The following is an 18,195-nucleotide window of genomic DNA, read 5'->3' as shown; positions in this document are numbered from 1 at the left end:
CAATATTTTGTGACGTGTTGTGCCCTAGTTAGGGCTACCTCTGTCTATACTCAGTTGTGTTAAAAATTTGTCCAAAATTATGTGTGAATGCGCTCATGTTTTATGTGCATGGAGGAGAGGAATGAGACCCTAAGAATGTGAAGTATACTCTAGTTTGTCTCCGTGATAAGGGTTGCAGATCCTCAGTTCATTAGCACGGGGTTTTGTAATGGTATATGATCCTTGAGAGAACCGAAATAAGCTCAAGTTGTGTATAGAAGTATGAGTGAAGATACAGAGGTAAGGGTTGGTATGGTGTGAGGGACGGAGGGAAAATTCGTTAGAGAAGGGTGTTGAAGGTGATGTGTAGTTGATGTATGTCCTCTAAGCAGCGTATGGACAAAAGGTTTGATGGTCTTGTATGTAGTGTATGTTGTGGGGAAACTAATCACTGTGAGAAGACCTAGCAACATCCTGCGAATAGTCATCTTGAAGCAACCAAGGGGTTGTTTTAAGTTGATATCTTGTGCCCTAAGTACATTAACCATGGAGCAGCTAAGTTGTTGTTAGAGGCAGTGTTATGAGAACCGCACTGGAACCAGCTAGTCCGTCCAGTCCAGTTCGAGGTTCGGAACCAGAAAATGGAACCGACTGGTTCGGCACTGAACCAGCCTTTTTTCACCAAATCGATCGATTCCATATAAGTTGATCAAAGATGTTTGAAACACAAGTTTTTTAAGAAGAAACAAGATTTTTTTAGTGCGGTAGCCTAATATTCAAGTATATGGCTTTGGTATTGCTATTTTATTCATGTCTTTGGTATTGTTATGCAATTCATTCTCCTTTATCTTTCATTTTCATCATTTTACTTGAATTTTTAGCATTACCATGAAATGGCCCAGTATGTTTGAGAGTGGTTCTGACCTCATTGGATTTCATATGGAGAAAGTAGAATTTTAGATCTCACTCAAAATCCAGCAGATTTAACAATTTTTCAAGATTTCAAGATTGGGGGGACTGCAGTGTTTCCATTGAATTTTTCAAGTACGAGGGTATGTAACTAATATTTAATCAAGAGCACTAAACCGATTATGTACCTTGATGTTAATGGAATTGTGGTTGTCAAGGACACCAAAAAGAAGTCAGTTGAGATGTGATATTTGATGAATAGAAGTCAGTCGAGATGTGATATTTAACGAATAGAACTCAGTCGAGATGTGATATTTGACGAACATAAGTCAATCGAGATGTGATATTTGGTGAAAGTATTGCATTCAAGAAATCAAAGGACCTTCCTGTGGACTCTGATGACGAAGAACTTTCGGTATTTGAAGAGGAAGTTACTAGGGAGGAAGAAGAATCAACTCATGAAGATGAAGGTACCAGTGAACCTATACAACCTTTGGTAATCCCCGAAACTAGAAAGAGACCTAATTGGTTGAAGTCTACACTACTTGATGCAGAAGGTCATGGAGCAGTTCAAGGCACATTCAGTGAAAGCAAGAAGCCCAAACAATATGTTGGGTATGCAGCCTATATGATGAAGTTGATAGAAGCAAAGCCATCCACCTTTGAAGAAGTTGTCACACACCAAGAATGGAAGGATGACATGAATGAAGAGTATCAATCTATAATGAAAAATGGAGTTTGGGAGATTGTACCTAGGCCTGAAGACAAATATGTGGTAACTTCCAAGTGGCTCTACAAGATTAAAAATGTAGCAAATGGAAGTATTGATCATATTTTTAAAACCGACCGGTCTAAACCGGAAACCCACTTATTGATTGCTCGTGTTCCACCTTTTGGGTGAGGATGATGCACCTCGTTCACCGTGCCCCGTCGGCTCCACACTTGCACCATGCATTTGGCAGATAATCTGGGGTCCAAATGAGGGTTATGTCATCATCCTAGCCCTTACAGATGGTCTACAGGTGTTTTCGATCCATTTGGAGACCCATGAGGTGTCCTTATGCCCCTCACACCCACTTGGGGGCACCACAGCAATTTGCTTGGAAAACAAGGGGCCAACCCCTTGTCCACTATGTTTGAGGCCCATTCTTGCATCTTGGTAGACTCAAGACTTCATTAGGCCTCCTCAAAGGCCCAACGACTCACTTTATTGATCATTCTACCCTCTTGAGAGGCTTATTCTTATGTTATTGAGCTACCTTGGTGGGCTTGTCACCAAGGGATGTTATTATTGTACATTATTTTATTATTTAGGGCTCAATTAGGCCAAATTAGGCAAATTGAACTCATTAGAGAATGTACAAAATTTAAATAGATGAGAGGTGATCCATTCTCTCATCATCACTTGGATTCGATTAGCATCTCTTATGAGATTTTCGCACCTTTTGTCATGATAAATTTTTGGACCTTTTCGTGATCCACTAAAATGTTTAGATTTCGCTATTGTCTTGGGAGCTTCTCTAGTGCGAAGTTGATAAATGGATATACTCTCTCTCTCTCATTTAAGTAGAAATTTTGATGTTATTCTTGTTATCTTACTGGTTAACTGCATGTATGTCGTTATCTTTATTCTTGTATGGGCTAAATGTAATGTGAAATTCTTCTGGGACCTTGAATAAGTGATTAAATGCATGTGTTGACCTTTGAGCGATTGGGCGAATGTTCCTAGAGGCGCCTCTTAGGTTAAAAACCTCGAAACTTTGTCTCCTTCGCAAATTTGAAGTACAAATCTCTATTGATCTAGTTGTTGCTCTTGGAGAGGCTAGCAAAGATCAATTGGGGCTCAACTCATGAAATTTCATGATCTATGTGTATCTTGACTCCCTTAAGCCCAAGCAATAAGGCATTGATCCTTGTATCACTTTGGTGGTCAAAATAACATTTATTTTCTTCATTTCCTCCAATTCTAGGCCTAACCCCAGAAGGTCTCCTAGGGCATCACACGAAATCATTTGTAGCCATCCAAAACCCTTGAAAATTGGTCCACTAATGCGTTGTAGTTGTTGAAGAATCTAGGGCAATCAGGTTAATATGATTCTTCTCATGATGATAGCTATTTGTGAGGTACTTTTTTACTTTTTCTTATTAGCACAATCTTCTCTTGTTATTATTAGAGTGTCTTTTCTTACTTCATCAAATAGTTACCAAAACAAAAGAGACAAGAACACAAGATGTTGGCTTTCTGCCAGGGCCAAAAACTCTCACTCTTTGAGAGGAAAACCTGAACAAATTCTTCTTATAGAGATCAAATTGACAAATACCAAGACCATGACCCTTGACCTATTTACCCACTCCAAGACCAAGACACCAATCCTCTTCTTCGTCATTGCTGAGATCATCATCACTGCTACTGAAGTCATCACTACTGCAACACCGAGGCCATCACTACTGCACCACCAAGATCATTACTGCCACACCACTGTTTCACCTTCACTGAGATCTGCACCTAGATTCACTAAGATCATGACCTTGTAACTGTCTCTATCAAGATCATGATTGTATCTATATCGAGACCATGATTACATCTATGCCAAGATTATGACTGCATCTAGAATGTATGCTAAGACAGAGTGTGTTATTGTGGGATCACCGAGATCTTCCTCATCACAAATATGTCGAGACTGCAAGGAGATAGGTCTGAGCCCTTTTCTGTGGTATCTGAGGTTGCTTCTGTGATCACTATATTGGTAGGCCGAGACTGTGAGGAGGCCGAGACTTCATTTCTATGATACCCATCCGAAAAACACAGAGATGCTTGTCCGCATTCTCTACCTCCTGTGGTGACCCTAGCCGCATATAAATAGTATTTTTCCTCTACACTTGAGCCGACATGTCATGTTGAACGTATGTGTCTCCATAGGTGAGTCGACAATACTTCCTTTGTTATTGTTTGGAGGCCCACTTCTTCAAGAGGGATTGTGCTTGTCTTTGGAGGGTTTCTAGACATTAATGTAGATTTGTATACATTAAACATAGGCTCAAGAAGAGCTCTTCATACATGACATTAATTCTAGACTCTAAATGAAAAATCCTATTATTCTAAAATCACTTGCTCATGAAACCCATGAAGCAAGTTTATAATAAAAATTCTTTTCTCTTTATTACATTATTTACATCATTCATAATTACATGTCATTATGAAGACCAAACCTAGTTACACTTTCTTCAACTATAGTTTGAGGTCATTCAAATTTCAAGCAGTGGCGATGGTGGAATCCCAAGATATAGCAAGTCCTAGCCATAAGACCATTTCTTGCCCTAAGTTGATTTTTGGTTAGTGACCTCATTAGGATCATTGCATCTAAATCTCAAAAGAAAATTTGTCCTTTGATCCTTTTCTCTTCCTTCATTAGGTCAAACCCCTCCTTGGTTGATCAATTCCACTTCCTTGACCTAATTCTGGGTCCACTTGGTCCCATATGGTCCCACAACTTTACAACTTCAACTCTGCAAAGATCACATAAAGACCAAGTCTCCATAAGGATTTCTAGGCCTAGAAATCATCTTTACAAAATACATTCCTAGCCCTTCCTAGAGAGCCTATCACCTTGCTTCCCGAGCAAGTAAGCCATACAATTTAGTCTTTCTTGTGAATAGGCCTTAGGAATCACTCCTTATCCTCAGATTGACCTATTCATCCCTTTATATCGGGTCTCCTCCCATTGGTGAAAGTCCATAAGGAGTGGGGAGCCTTAGTTGAGGTGATAGTGGGCTATCGCTCCATTGTTGCCCTTGACCTAGTAGTTGCCCTTTAGGATCCTGTTGACAGTGTTGGACCCACCAACATTCAAGGGATCTCCCCGATATGAAGTCCCAACTAGACCTCACACTGTTTGGAGTAGGAGTCACAGCAGTGGGTGGTAACGTAATGCCTTGAACGCAGTAGCGCATCGAGGAAAGTATGATAACTTTGGGTGAAAGCAAGTGTGTGACTTTGCGAAGAGTCAAGTGTGATGCATGAAGGTTCTAACACACTGAGGGAAAAAGGAAGTGTGCCCCTTAGAAGCATGTAATAGTACGCAGCTTGAAAGGAACACACGAGCGAAATCACATCACAAGCTAAAATGCATAATAGTCCACAAGTTAAAGTGACGAGTTGATCCAACAACACGCATTCAACAAGATTTGTACAAATGCATACAAAGTAGTTCATAAGCATATGCGTAAGTTAAATAACATACATTACCAATACAACAAAAATAGTCCTACTATATTAACAACGTATGCATGAAAGCGTGTTGGCTATGATTTTATTATTATAAGTGAAAGTTCCATCCATACATACACTATTGACGACCACTAGCCCCAATAGTGGAACATTGCAGTTAAGAAACCCTACTCCTCCAAAGAAGTATACTCACTCTATGCTATGGAGAAGCCAAGGCTCTTCACAATACTCCCAAGCCTTCTCTAAGCCTAAGCCTAGCCAAAAGCTTGGCTCCCAAAAGCTCATTCTATGAGTTATGAGGTTCTATTTATAACAAAGGGTGGGGTGACCCTTGACATTCCCCTTTGTGACTCTTTGAATTCCCTCATGACTCTTCAACTTCTTCACTAAATGACACATTACATTACATGATGACTTTTCATATTCCAATATTGACACTTGGAATTTCACTTACAACATAATTACAAATAATATTACATTTTCCACATGTACCCATATAAGACAAAATAGGGTAGAGACAGCCTAACAAGACACAACACTATGTTTCTAGATTTTGGGGGAAGTTCAGCTCAGCAACCTCCACTTGTTGCTTCTAAGTCACATATTGGTGCCAAGCTTGGTACTGTGTGATAGTGTCCCCAAACTGCTTAACGGTGTCTTTCTGGAAGTGGACTCTAGCCTCCATGGCATCCGGGTATATTGTCTTGGAACCTGTGTCCAACTCGTTCTGAAGCATGAGCAGCATTGTCTTGACCTTGACAAGACCACTGATGTACTTATGCATGTTGTGTGCGTTCAACTCCAAGTCTTCCTTGGTGGCTTCTTGTCTTAGTTGCTCAAAGTACTCATTAATCTCCAGTCGAACTTGGTTCTTGGGTTTAACATCGGTGAGGGAACCGATTGATGGGATCTGGTGTTTTCTCACCAAGACATCCAAGCTATTGTACAACTGCACATATGAGGCATGTGTGTTGTCAATGAATGAGGCGAGCTTCTCGTTATTCTGAATCAACATTTGGACCTTCACTTTCTCCAGCTCTGCCTGTGGCTTCATCTTCTTTGTTAAGTCGAGCGGGGCCCCTTTGTCCACTCTTGTACATGGGCGATGGCAGCATGTATGTTCTTGAGAGTTTGAACAAACTCTTTGCTTTGTTGTTTTAGACCACGCAAACAGACAATTGCTTTATGCACGGTGGCAAATCCTTCATAGAGCTTCCGCATGGTATCACCAAGTGTTGATACGTCAGCAAGTATATTTGTCCTCATCTCCCCCAATGTGGAAACTGCATTCTATACTGATGCTCAGAGTTGTTCTGCCTCTTGTCGGGCAGTCTGCAAGTTCTTTTCCAGTTGCTCATTCTCGGTCGTAAGATACTGAACATTTGAGCTTGTTGCTCTTGCATAGGCCACGCTGGCTTGGGCAATGGCAGTTGGATGCTTCCTAGTGTCCGACACAATCACCCTTTCCTTGATGAATGCAGGTGATGCATGATCATCTGGAAAGTGCTTCCTCCGTGCCTGTACAATCCTCTTCTAGAACTCATCAAATGATAGATTGTACACATCCATGACCAGATCATCATCAAGGAGAACAACATCTCCTTGCTCGCTCAGGGTTGGTTTTGATACTAGAGGTGGTGGAGACTGAGGGATAACTTGTGGTACTCTCGGTATCAAGTCAGTGTCTTCACACTGCGACCCTTTTTCCAACTCCATGTCTGTCACTTCAATCAATTTCTCAATCTGTTGAGCAAGCTCCCGATCTTGCATTTGTTCACCTTCCTCAGTTGTTGGTTGTTTTGGCTCATCAATCTATATTGGTGCTATTTCATATGTCATCACACCTTGCCTTTGTTCTTCTTCCTGCTTCTGGTTCTCGTCTCATTCTCTCCTCCTCAACTCCTGTTCTTCCTTCAGCTTCTTCTCTGTCTCCTGCAGCTTCAGTTCTGCTTCCTGTAACCTCTGCTTTTCTCTCTTCCTCCGCTCTGCTCTCTTCATACGTTGCTCCCTCTTTGCTTCCACTGCCAAAGTTTCCTTTGCTATAATAGGATCTGCCATCATTTTGCAGCTTTGCTCTCCCTCTGGATCATCAACAATCTTCCTCTTTCCCTTGTCCTGCACTAGATTGTTGCCTTCTGTTGTTGTTGTTGTTGCTTCCGGAGTTGCTGATGTTTGTAGAGCAGCCTCCCAATTTCTTGCTATACTGACTAGCTCATTGAGTCTGGAAGCATTGTAGCAGTGCCTCCAAGGACCCTCCTCTGGCCAATGAAATGTCCTGTGGATCCACGGAAAGTAAACACTCGTACAATGGTCCTTGCAAATATCATGGGGATCATATGGATTAAAATTCTTGGTGTCGAGCTCGAATTTCACTATGTCCCTAGCTTCAACATCTGCTTCTTTCAAGCTCTTAATCTCGTATAATTCGATCGACAAAGGAAGAGCAAGCCATGGCGCCTTCTTCTTCCTATGTAGTCCTGCTGACAACCCTATAACGAGTCGTATGAAACTTCTTGCATGGTCAGTTTTTCAGTGGCACACCTTGGTAGGACATGCGAAGGCTTCTCTCATCCAAACACTCTGATGAAGGTGCCACCTGGTGAGGCATACCAATCTGCAATGTTTATTATCGCTTCCATGGCTTCTCGTAACATGCAAGGTGGATCTTGCTCAAATATAAGCTTGTATAACGGGATGATAAAGTGGTCAGCTAGCCTTGCCATCACTCCTCGATAGCTGTAGTTAGAAAGCAACTTGCAATAGATGTTCACGGTAGTCTCTTGTGGTGTCCATGTCCAGCTCTTGTCGGGGAACTGCTGCTGGGCAAAAATTGCATCCAGTAAGTATGTGGACATGTAAAACCTTTCTTGCTCATTCTTGGGCGGATTTTGAGCCTTAGCTACATGGGACTTCAATTGTTGAGCCAACAGATCCGACCAGTTGAATGGCCTTCCATCACTTACCAACTGGTCCAGTAAGACTGCCCACCCTTCAGGAAAGGTTTCTGTGCTCTCTTGACCATATATTCTGTAGGAAAAGATGATCAAGAACTGGTAAGCCTTCCTAAGGGACTTTGTCTTGTAAACATGGGTGGGTGTCTGTCTAAACTTCGACGGATCTTTCACCCAACGCTTGACAATGTCTCTTGTGTTCACATAGCTATGGGTGGCATAGAAGAGTGAGTCCATGCGCTTCATCGACTCAGGCAAGTGATACATCTGCTGAAAGTCTTCTGCCCTGAAGGTGGAAAGCTTCCTCCTGTTGGCACTGCTCAATGTCATAGTTTGTTCATCCGTATGTGAGACAATCTAGCTGATGATGTCCGCACATGGGAAGGCGGGATACCTGCATGCAACCTTGTATAACCCTGACCGCTGGATGCTAAGATAAACCTGTCGGTCTTCTAAGATTGCCTTAAAGTCCCTGCAAAAGTGTCTTTGATCTGCTGCCATGTCAATGTTGTTCCCTTCTCAATAAATAGCTAAGTATCTGCATACTCGTGCAAGACAAATTTTACCAAAAAGTGTGAGAGATTGATCTAAAATAAATAAAAGTAATCATGTGTGATCTACATCAATATATGTTTTTTTTTGCAAAAAATTATGAATTCATCTACGATCTAATAAGATGAGTTTTTGATCCAATTAATGGCGCTTTTGAAAAACCAATAACTTAGTTTCCATAGAGATTTCCAAAGGATTCTTATCAATTTCATAGAGTATGACATTAAATGGAAAACTTGCCCTCCCCTATAATGAGACTGATTTTGGTTTCTCTATTTGGGTAGTCCTTTAGATAGGGAGAAGGTTTTGTCATGTGATTTTTTTCATATTCAAAATACTAGCGTCGTTGTTATTTGGTTTATTATTGTCAACTTCTGCTACATGGCTCCCCTCTTCATAATTTCCTTCAAATCTTTCATGTTCAAAAGTACTCTTGTAAATTCGTGGAATTGGCTTTCTTTATTGTTGTCGAAATGGTCACTGCTAGTGCGTCTTTTAAATAAGGCGTGAATCCTTGAATAGATTAGCAGAGTTGAATTCTCAAACCTTTTTAGCAAAAAATAGTTGTTGATCAAGGCAAATTTCTTGTAATCCCAGGTCTTGCTGGTATTTTAGGTCGTAATGTTATCACAATATGAAAAAGGATATGTCATTCCATGACTCATCTAAGAGCCAAAACAATGATGATTTTTCTTTATCAAGTTTTATATAATCTTAAGTAATATTTGCTAATATTGTTTAAATTCACGAAGTAATATTCTGAATGATATTCTAGTTAATAAACATATAGGCTTTGGATATTTTAGTAAACGAAAACCACGTGATGGAAATGCTAAAGAAAACAAGAGCAGTGGCATTGCCATCATGTGGCTCTTGTTTAATTATTTACTAAGAATATTAATTTATAACAATAATCTTAATAGTAATAATAATTATTATTCCTACATTTTTGTTAGGTTCCTTACCCAAACCATCATGTCGTTTATAGTCCTACATTTTTTGTTGGTTCCGTACCCAACGATTTTTGGGGTGCATGAGTTTGGCTTCACATTTCCTCCAGATTTAAGGGCTGTTTTGTAGCAGGGTGTCCCTGTGGGAGTTGGGTTCCCAGATTGGAGGTCGGGTGGGCCTCAGCAGCTGCGCATGAGACTCAACCTGCCCATGGCAGGACTTTCATATGAGGTGGCCCAGGATCGATTCTGGTGCAAGCAATGGGGTCAGAGGCCCCACAATACTGAGAACACAACTAAAATTGCGAGGGACAACTTGAAAAAGGTGCCTCTATGGGCACCCTTGTATGGCCATTGCTATATTCCCTCCTCTCCCAATCTTACAGGTAATCCTGTGGTTTTTGTTTATAAGAGCGATGTATTTTGTTGTGGGTTCGACCTTGGTGATTTCATGGAGAGAGCAAACTTTGGTATCCATGAGACCTCGAATTTTTCGGTGAGTTTCAAGCATGTTCATAATGGTTTGAGGGATAGTTCAATGAGTTTTCACAGGAGAAGGGACAAGTGGGTTGAATTTGAGAAGAATTTTGCCAAACTAAATGGTGATAAATCTAGCAGAAGCATAGAAACATGGGGTAGAAGCCAGGATTTTGTAGCTAAATGCTGTGATGTTATTGACATCAACAAGAGATTTTAAGAATGGCCCAAAAGAAGTATCTCTGTGTCTAACAGGCACTCTAGCAGCAGTAACTACAATTCCCCCAATTTTAAATGCAATGTCCAGTTCCATCACTGGGTAAGTCTATGTACTATGTATCATTTATAGATGACTTCTCAAGGAATACATGGATATATTTCCTTAAGAAGAAATCTAAAGTCTTTTACAGGTTTAAAGAATTTAAGGCTCTGGTGGAAAACCAGACAAAGAAGAAGATAAAGGTATTGAGTACATATAAAGGTGGAGAGTTTTGTAGTAAGGAATTTGAAGAATTTTGTAAGAAGTGTGGTATAGCATGGCAAAACAATACTCCATACACAACTGAGCAAAATGGAGTTGCATAAAGAATGAACAAGATGTTGATGGAAAGGGTAAGAAGCATGCTTAGTGTTGCCGGGTTAGGATAGGAATTCTGGGTAGAGGCAGTGGAGACAACGTGTTACCTGGTCAACAGATCACCTTCATCAGCATTGGAGCATAAGACTCCACAAGAGGTATGGACTGGTAAGAAACCCTCTCTTTCACATCTAAGGGTATTTGGATGTGATGCATATGTACATGTTCCAAAGGAGAAACGATCCAAGTCAGATAGTAAATCTGAAAAGTGCATCTTTATTGGGTATATGGATGGTTTAAAGGGTTATAAGCTTTGGAACCCGGTAACAAGGAAGGTTGTGTACAGCCAAGATGTGGTGTTCAGAGAGGTAAAATATGTTATTAAACATGAAGTCCAACCAAAGGAATGTGAGAAGATAGAGTTTGAGTTTAAGGAGGAAGAATCAGACTCTACAACAAAGGAGGAATCAGAAGATGAATAGCCACAAACTTTAGGTGTGAGAAGATCAGTTCTAGAAAGAAGGCAACCAGAAAGGTATAGTCCATATGCTTTCTGTTCAAATTTTGCTTTATCTATTACTGATGATCATCCTAGAATTGTGAAGGAAGCAGTAGATTCAGAGGATGAAAAACTCTGGAAAGAGGCCATGGTTGATGAAATGGCATCTTTGCACAAAAATGAGGCTTGGTATCTGGTGGAGTTGCCGACTGGAAGGAAACCCATTGGCAGCAAATGGGTGTTCAAGAAGAAGACAAATACAGAAGGAAAGGTGGAGAAATACAAAGCTTGGTTGGTAGCAAAAAGTTATTCCCAGGTGTCAGGAATTTATTTTGGTAATATTTTTTCTCCTGTTGCCAAGGTAACTTCTATTATATTACTTTTATCTATTGTTGCTGATTTTGATTTTGAGGTAGAATAGATGGATGTGAAGACAACATTTCTTCACGGGGATCTGGAAGAGGAAATCTACATGAAGCAACCCGAAGGCTTTGTGGTGGAGGGTAAGAAAGAATTGGTATGCAAGTTAAAGAAGTCTATGTATTGGTTAAAACAATCACCAAGGATGTGGTATCAAAAATTTGATGCATTTATACGGGGACTTGGCTTCACCAGAAGCAAAGCAGATCACTGTGTGTATTTTAAATTAATTGGTGACCGTGTTATTTATCTGGTCTTGTATATGGATGATATGTTGCTGGTTGGAAATGAAAAAGAAATTATCCAGGATTTGAAGACCCAATTGTCCTCCAAATTCGACATGAAATATCTTGGTGCTGAAAACTATATTTTGGGAATGGGAATTAAAAGAGATTGGGCAAAGAGTAAGCTCTGGTTAAATCGGAGGAAGTATGTCAAGACAATACTGCAGAGGTTTAATATGCAGGATAGTAAACCGGTGAAGGTTCCTATTCCTGTAGGTGTGAGTTTATCTGCTGAACAGTGTCCCAAGACACAAGAAAAGGAAGAGGACATGTCTTGTGTTCCATATGCAAGTGCAATCGGTAGCCTGATGTATGCAATGGTCTGTACTAGACTAGACATTGCACATGCAGTGGGAGTATTGAGCAGGTTTATGTAAAAACCAGGGAAGGAGCACTGGACAACAGTGAAGCGGGTTTTCAGGTATTTGCGTGGAACTAGTGATTATGGTTTGTGCTACCAAGGAAGACCAGGATTGGACAGAGTGTTCGATATTCGTGGATTTGTTGATGTAGACTGAGATGGAGATTTGGATTAGAGAAGATCTACAAGTGGGTATGTGTTTAACCTATTTTCAGGTGTAGTCAGTTGGATGAGTAAGAAACAATTTGTAGTGGCACTATCATCTACAAAGGCAGAATACATGGCAGCCACTCATGCAAGCAAGGAAGAAGTCTGGTTGCAGAGATTGTGTTCAAGTATGGGGTTAGTACAGGGAGCTATAAGGATAGAATGTGACAGCCAAAGTGCAATTTCCTTGGCAAAGAACCCTGCATATCATTCAAAGACAAAGCATATTGATGTTTAATATCACTTTGTGAGGGATATGATAGAAGGCAAAAAAGTGTTGCTGGTAAAGGTGGAGAATTTGAAGAACACTGTAGATGCATTGACAAAATCTGTGAGTTCTGAGAAGTTCTCTTGGTGTAGAGAAATAATGGGTGTTGCAGGGCTGGATAAATGACTAAGCTCTCTTGTGGCCCCCTGTGGAAAGAAAACAACAAGTGGGAGAATGTTTGGTTGTGTTATATTCTTTCCACGACTAGCCCACGTAGTTAATCGGGGGGTTAAGGGGGGGTAGAGCCCCCCCTTCGTTGCACCGATTGCGTAGCAAGGGGATCATAGGGGGTTTGAGCGGTGCAGGTAAACCCCCTCTATGCGGTTCGGGGTAGCGCCCCGGAAAATTTTGTTTTTTGGACCCTATATTAGGTTGGCGGACCTACCTATGGTTTTGTGCATGATTTTCGCACATGGTTTTGGACACGATGGTTTTTGGTCCATGGTATTGGATGCTTCGGCATGTATAAATATGTATTGTAACATTGAAAGGAACATAATGAAAAATCAAGCTGGTAGTCTCGGTTTTGGGATCCAGCGAAAAATCTCTGTGTATATGTGTTTTATGTGTTATGCTCTCGCATTGTTTATTTTTTGTGTTTTAGAATTCGTATGCAGGTAATTTCTGTATAGGGTTAAAACCTACATGCATATAGGCTAAATGATAAAATTGTTTTTTAATTGCATAAACAAATCCAACCCAAGAAATGGATATCTTAACATGGATTCTCATTTCCTCTTGAGTCTTTGCTTCCCACCAAACTAGTGCAGCTCCTTCTAGCCTCAATGAAGCCAATTGGATATTTATGTCATCTTCTTGAAAGTTCTGAATTCTGTAGTATACCTCCACTTGTCAAATCCAATTGTCCAACTTTTTTGCATTGACCTCTCCATTGTACATGGGAATTTCGAATTTTATGTCCAATTTCAGTAATGGAGTTTTTCCTTTTGGGGTTTTGGAATGAGTATGGGAAGTTGAAGTGGTGGTTGTTGAAGATGATGCTATGTGAGATGGTGAAGATGATGAGGAAGATGACAAGGATGGTGGAGAGGTGGCTTTCCACCATTCCCTTTGGAATCCTCTTCTCATATTTTTTGTCCTTTGAGCTTCCTTCTCCATGTGGAAGTTTAAAACTCTCTCCAACCATTCTGGTGTTCCTCTCTTCATAAAGGACTTTAACCATCTTAGTCAAAGTGTAGAAATATTTCTTGAATTCTTCCTCTTCTGAAGAGGGACCTTCAGACTCTCTTTCTACAGACATAATGGCTATGGATTCAGGCTCAGAAATTTGTACTAATTGTACCTCTTAAATCTCAATTAAAGGCAAAACTTGAGGAGCTTCAAGTGCAGTTGGAATTGGAACTTTGGGTGGTGGAGATTGTGGCCTCGTGGCTCTCCTTCTTCTAGGCATTACCTTAGGAGTTTCAACCAATAACTTCCCTTATCCTTTCTGCAACTTTAACCTTGTAAGCATCACAATTTTGCAACCATTAAAATCCTAATTGCACAAACTCAAGCAATCAAGCAGTTCAACCTTTGCTCTGATACCAACTGGATCTGTTTTTGTATGATTAGTTTTGTTATGCTAATAACAGTTACAGATTTATAAACACGTGCTTGCTTCTTTCTTGTTGTGCTGAGGTTTCCTTAGTTGTTGGTGCTTACAAACAGGTAAATTTCCTTAAGTTAAATAAGACATTCATGAGAAAATTAGTTTCAAAAATGAATAATGAACAGAAAACATATACAGTGCAGAAAACCATCAAAGAGACACATTAACAGAATATTTTGATGAAGGAGTTCACCGCTCCTGGGCTACATCTCCTTGGTCCAGCTTCCATGGTTTGGGCCTCTCTGTATTAGCTCAATGTGGCAAAAATGTTGTTTACAAAGCTCTGTGGCTCTTGATACCTGCATCAATGTGTTCCGAAGGTCCAAACTAGCCAAGAAAACTTCTTTCTGATCTCAATTTGTTTGAAAATTGAGTTATACCTCTTTCAATTTTTCCTAGGAAACCTCTTTTAAATCTCGAGAGACTCCAGTTAAGCCCACCAAGTTTGGTGCGGTTCCGGATTTAGTGGCTCCGCCATAAAGGCCGCCAACTAAATTATGGATTAATTAGATCCTAATCATGATTAATTAATTGTTTAAGCGGGATTAGCGCGAAGCACTTCACTGTCCCTTGGATGTATGGTTGAGGTCGCATGGAGAGGGGGTTGGCTCCCTCCTCTCCGCAGTCGGTCAACACTCAAGGCATAAAAGATTGTGCACAACTCTTCTTTCAAATGTGTTGCTTGTGGCATGTTTGTAATACATAGGAATTAAGAGGGGGAGGTCATGAGTTCAAACCCGCCCTCCCCCAATCACAAATTTTACCATATTATAATATACACCATATTTAACATAGTTCAAAACCATATTAAAACCTTGCCACAAATTTATATTCGTTGACTTTAATGTATAATTAAACTTTGATTTAATGCGAATGCGGGTTTAAATATAAATATTTAATATATATGTATATTAAATATAATATATAGTTAAAAACTATATAAGATAATTAATAACTATATATATAATATATAATAATATTTAAATGAAAATAAATTCGAATTCCACTTGGAGTCAACTAGGAAATTTCCCTTTCACACAACCACATTGGCGAATCCGGAGGTGACACTTGTCACAACCCCATTGGGAAAAAACTAAAGAAGATTCCCCTTGCTGACTGGACTACTCACTGGACTGCCATGTCATCATTCTGTCCCATTCTGCAAATTTTTTTAGTTGTTTAGGAAAACGAACAACAGGCCTTTTCTCCTTCATCCGGACTCCGTTTTCGACGAAATGAATTGCATTGCAATCGTCTTGACAAGACAGACACATCCATACAACTTTCAAGCCAATTTGAGAAATTTGTATTTTGAGATAAATACTAAGCACCTGATCATACAGACATGGAGATCGAATCCCGAGTAAGCACGGACAAGACAAAAAAGAGGACTACTGACACTTCAGGGAAAATTGGCATGGAAGAAGGACCATCTCATAAAAATACTAAAAGTCAAGGGCAAGGACAGGAACAGGAACATGAACAAGAACAAGAAGAGGAAGAACCAAGCATTCAGCTCCAGAAGCAAGTGACTGAGAACCCGAGATTTCAGGTTAATTTGGAAATACCTACAGAAATTTAAACCACATCCTCAATTGAAGTAGTTATCCCAGAATCTGAGGAAAGTCTTTATGTAGCAGGAACAGGTTGGACATAGGGTAGGAACATCCAAGTGAGGAACAAAAGGGAAAAATAAAAGATGTATCAAGACATGACTTCACATGTCACCCCTCTACACACTCGGTTATTAGTTGCAACAGATATAGAGAAGGAAGAGATGAAAATTAGGTTGAAGCACACATTTGTCCAAACCCTGCCTTCTGGTCCTAAGTTTCAGGACCTAGATGTATCTCTCGACTTGACCAGTATTCCTTTGGTGGACAAGGTCAACCTACATAGGCAAGTGGGGGAAATGTTGTACAATGATATCAATAAGAATCAAATGACTATTGATCGAGCCCAAGATTACATAGATAAGATCATCGAGAATGTAAAAGTTGATAAGATCAAGTCTCATGCTCTCTTCAAACAAAAGGAGTATTATAAAGATCTGATCATGAATATGTGACTACATCTTGTAGACGAAGAAGCGGTGGCCGCAGTAATGAAGGAAGCCAAGATAGAGAATTTAATCTTGAGAAGACAGTTAAAGATGACCGGAGGTGAGTATGTTCCCTGAGCTAATACAAAGTGAGAAGGAAAAGGAGGTGTTAACCCGGGAACTGAATGCAAGAAGAGAAAGACTTGAAGCCCTACAATGGAGGTTGGATGATTTACAGAGTTGAGTCGACGCTCATGTCTGTACTATGCTGGTCCAAGATGATCCCCAAAACCCTAATGATCTCCTCACCAAGGCGTTAACAGAACTAAAGCTTTCTAAAGATGAGTTGGGGAGAGTTTAGAGGGAGTTAGATGCAGCCAAGGCCCAAGTGACCCAGAAAGAAAGACAACTCCAATCGGCAAACTCTAACATCGATAAGCTCACCCAAGAGTTACATAGTGTAAATCAGGAGATCAAGGAGTTGAAGGCCAAGCTAAAAGGAAATTTGGCACTCAAAGAAGCCAGGAAAGGGGTGTGGGACAAGATCATCCAGGGAGTTGATCAATGCTGGGATAAATTGGCTCTGATACATGACAAAAGGAAGCTCTATAAGGAATATTCCCCGGATCTTCAAAGCAACAAGAAAACCAATATTAACAACTCCCAATATGCCAAAAGGTACATTTAATTTTTGACAGAAAGAACGATCAAGGAGCTCAGGCCCCTCGATATATCAAACAAGGTGGAAACAGTGGCCGAGATTTCTAAAGTTATCTCCAAAGAGGAAGCCAAGTCTAAGGTGAACAAAGTTTGACTAAGATGCAGAAAGAGTTGTCAAGCTTTGATGTCACGTTTAATCAGCTTCTTGAGGCTGGGTTACCTAACTGTTGGGGAGAAAATGGAGAACTTCTCACACAAGAGGTGTACAATAAAAAACTAACTGAGGTTAAGAGTAGGACAGGTGCAACTCCCAGAAGAACTACAATCCTTAAAGGATCAACCATTACAATCTTCTTGGAAAAGGAATTCAATCTTCTTGGGATGGTTAAAATTCTTTCTCAATGCAACTGGATTAAGTTAGAGTGATCAATCTGTGACTCCTTTATCGACAATTCAGTTCTATTCTACCTCCTCCTCCAGCCATGTGGCAGCGATGCGAGCAATTTTCTAATCCTCCTATGCTTCAAATGGTTCACCCACGGGGTCCAACGGCTTCTCACCAAGCACCCACGTCTTATCATTGACAATGACTATCTTGTTTATTTTTCCAGTGATGGCCTTTGTTTTTACTTTTCAGTTGTTTGTTATGATTTTCGCAAAACTTTCTATTACGGGAACGATGCCTTCGTGCATGCTAAAATTTTGATTCATAATTTTTCTTTATTTTAGTTTAAATTATTTTTTAAATTCAATAAATTTAAACACCTGTCACAACCATGTGGTTCACCAATTGTTTTGGTACCCAAGAAAAATGGAACCTGGCGCATGTGTGTAGATTATCGAGCTTTGAATAAAATTACCATAAAGAATCGATACCCACTGCCAGAATAGATGATTTGCTAGATCAGTTGAAGAATGCAAAATACTTCACTAAATTAGACTTGATAAGTGGATATCATCAAGTTAGAATAGCCGAGGAGAATATTTGGAAGACTGATATTAAAACCAAACAGGGATTGTTTGAGTGGTTGGTTATGCCTTTTGGTCTTTGCAACGCTCCAGCTACATTCATGAGAGTTATGAATGATGTTTTAAGATCCTTTACTGATGAGTTTGTAATTGTATATTTAGATGATATTTTGATATTCAGCAAATCACGAGAAGAGCATGTCAAGCATGTGAGGAAAGTGTTGGATGTCTTGAAAAAGAACAATTATTTT

Source organism: Pinus tabuliformis, chromosome X (genome assembly GCF_031772625.1).
Source record: "Pinus tabuliformis cultivar Carrire ecotype Pingquan chromosome X, CPIR1, whole genome shotgun sequence".
Classification (NCBI taxonomy): Eukaryota; Viridiplantae; Streptophyta; class Pinopsida; order Pinales; family Pinaceae; genus Pinus; species Pinus tabuliformis.
Note: the sequence above shows the minus strand (reverse complement) of the source record.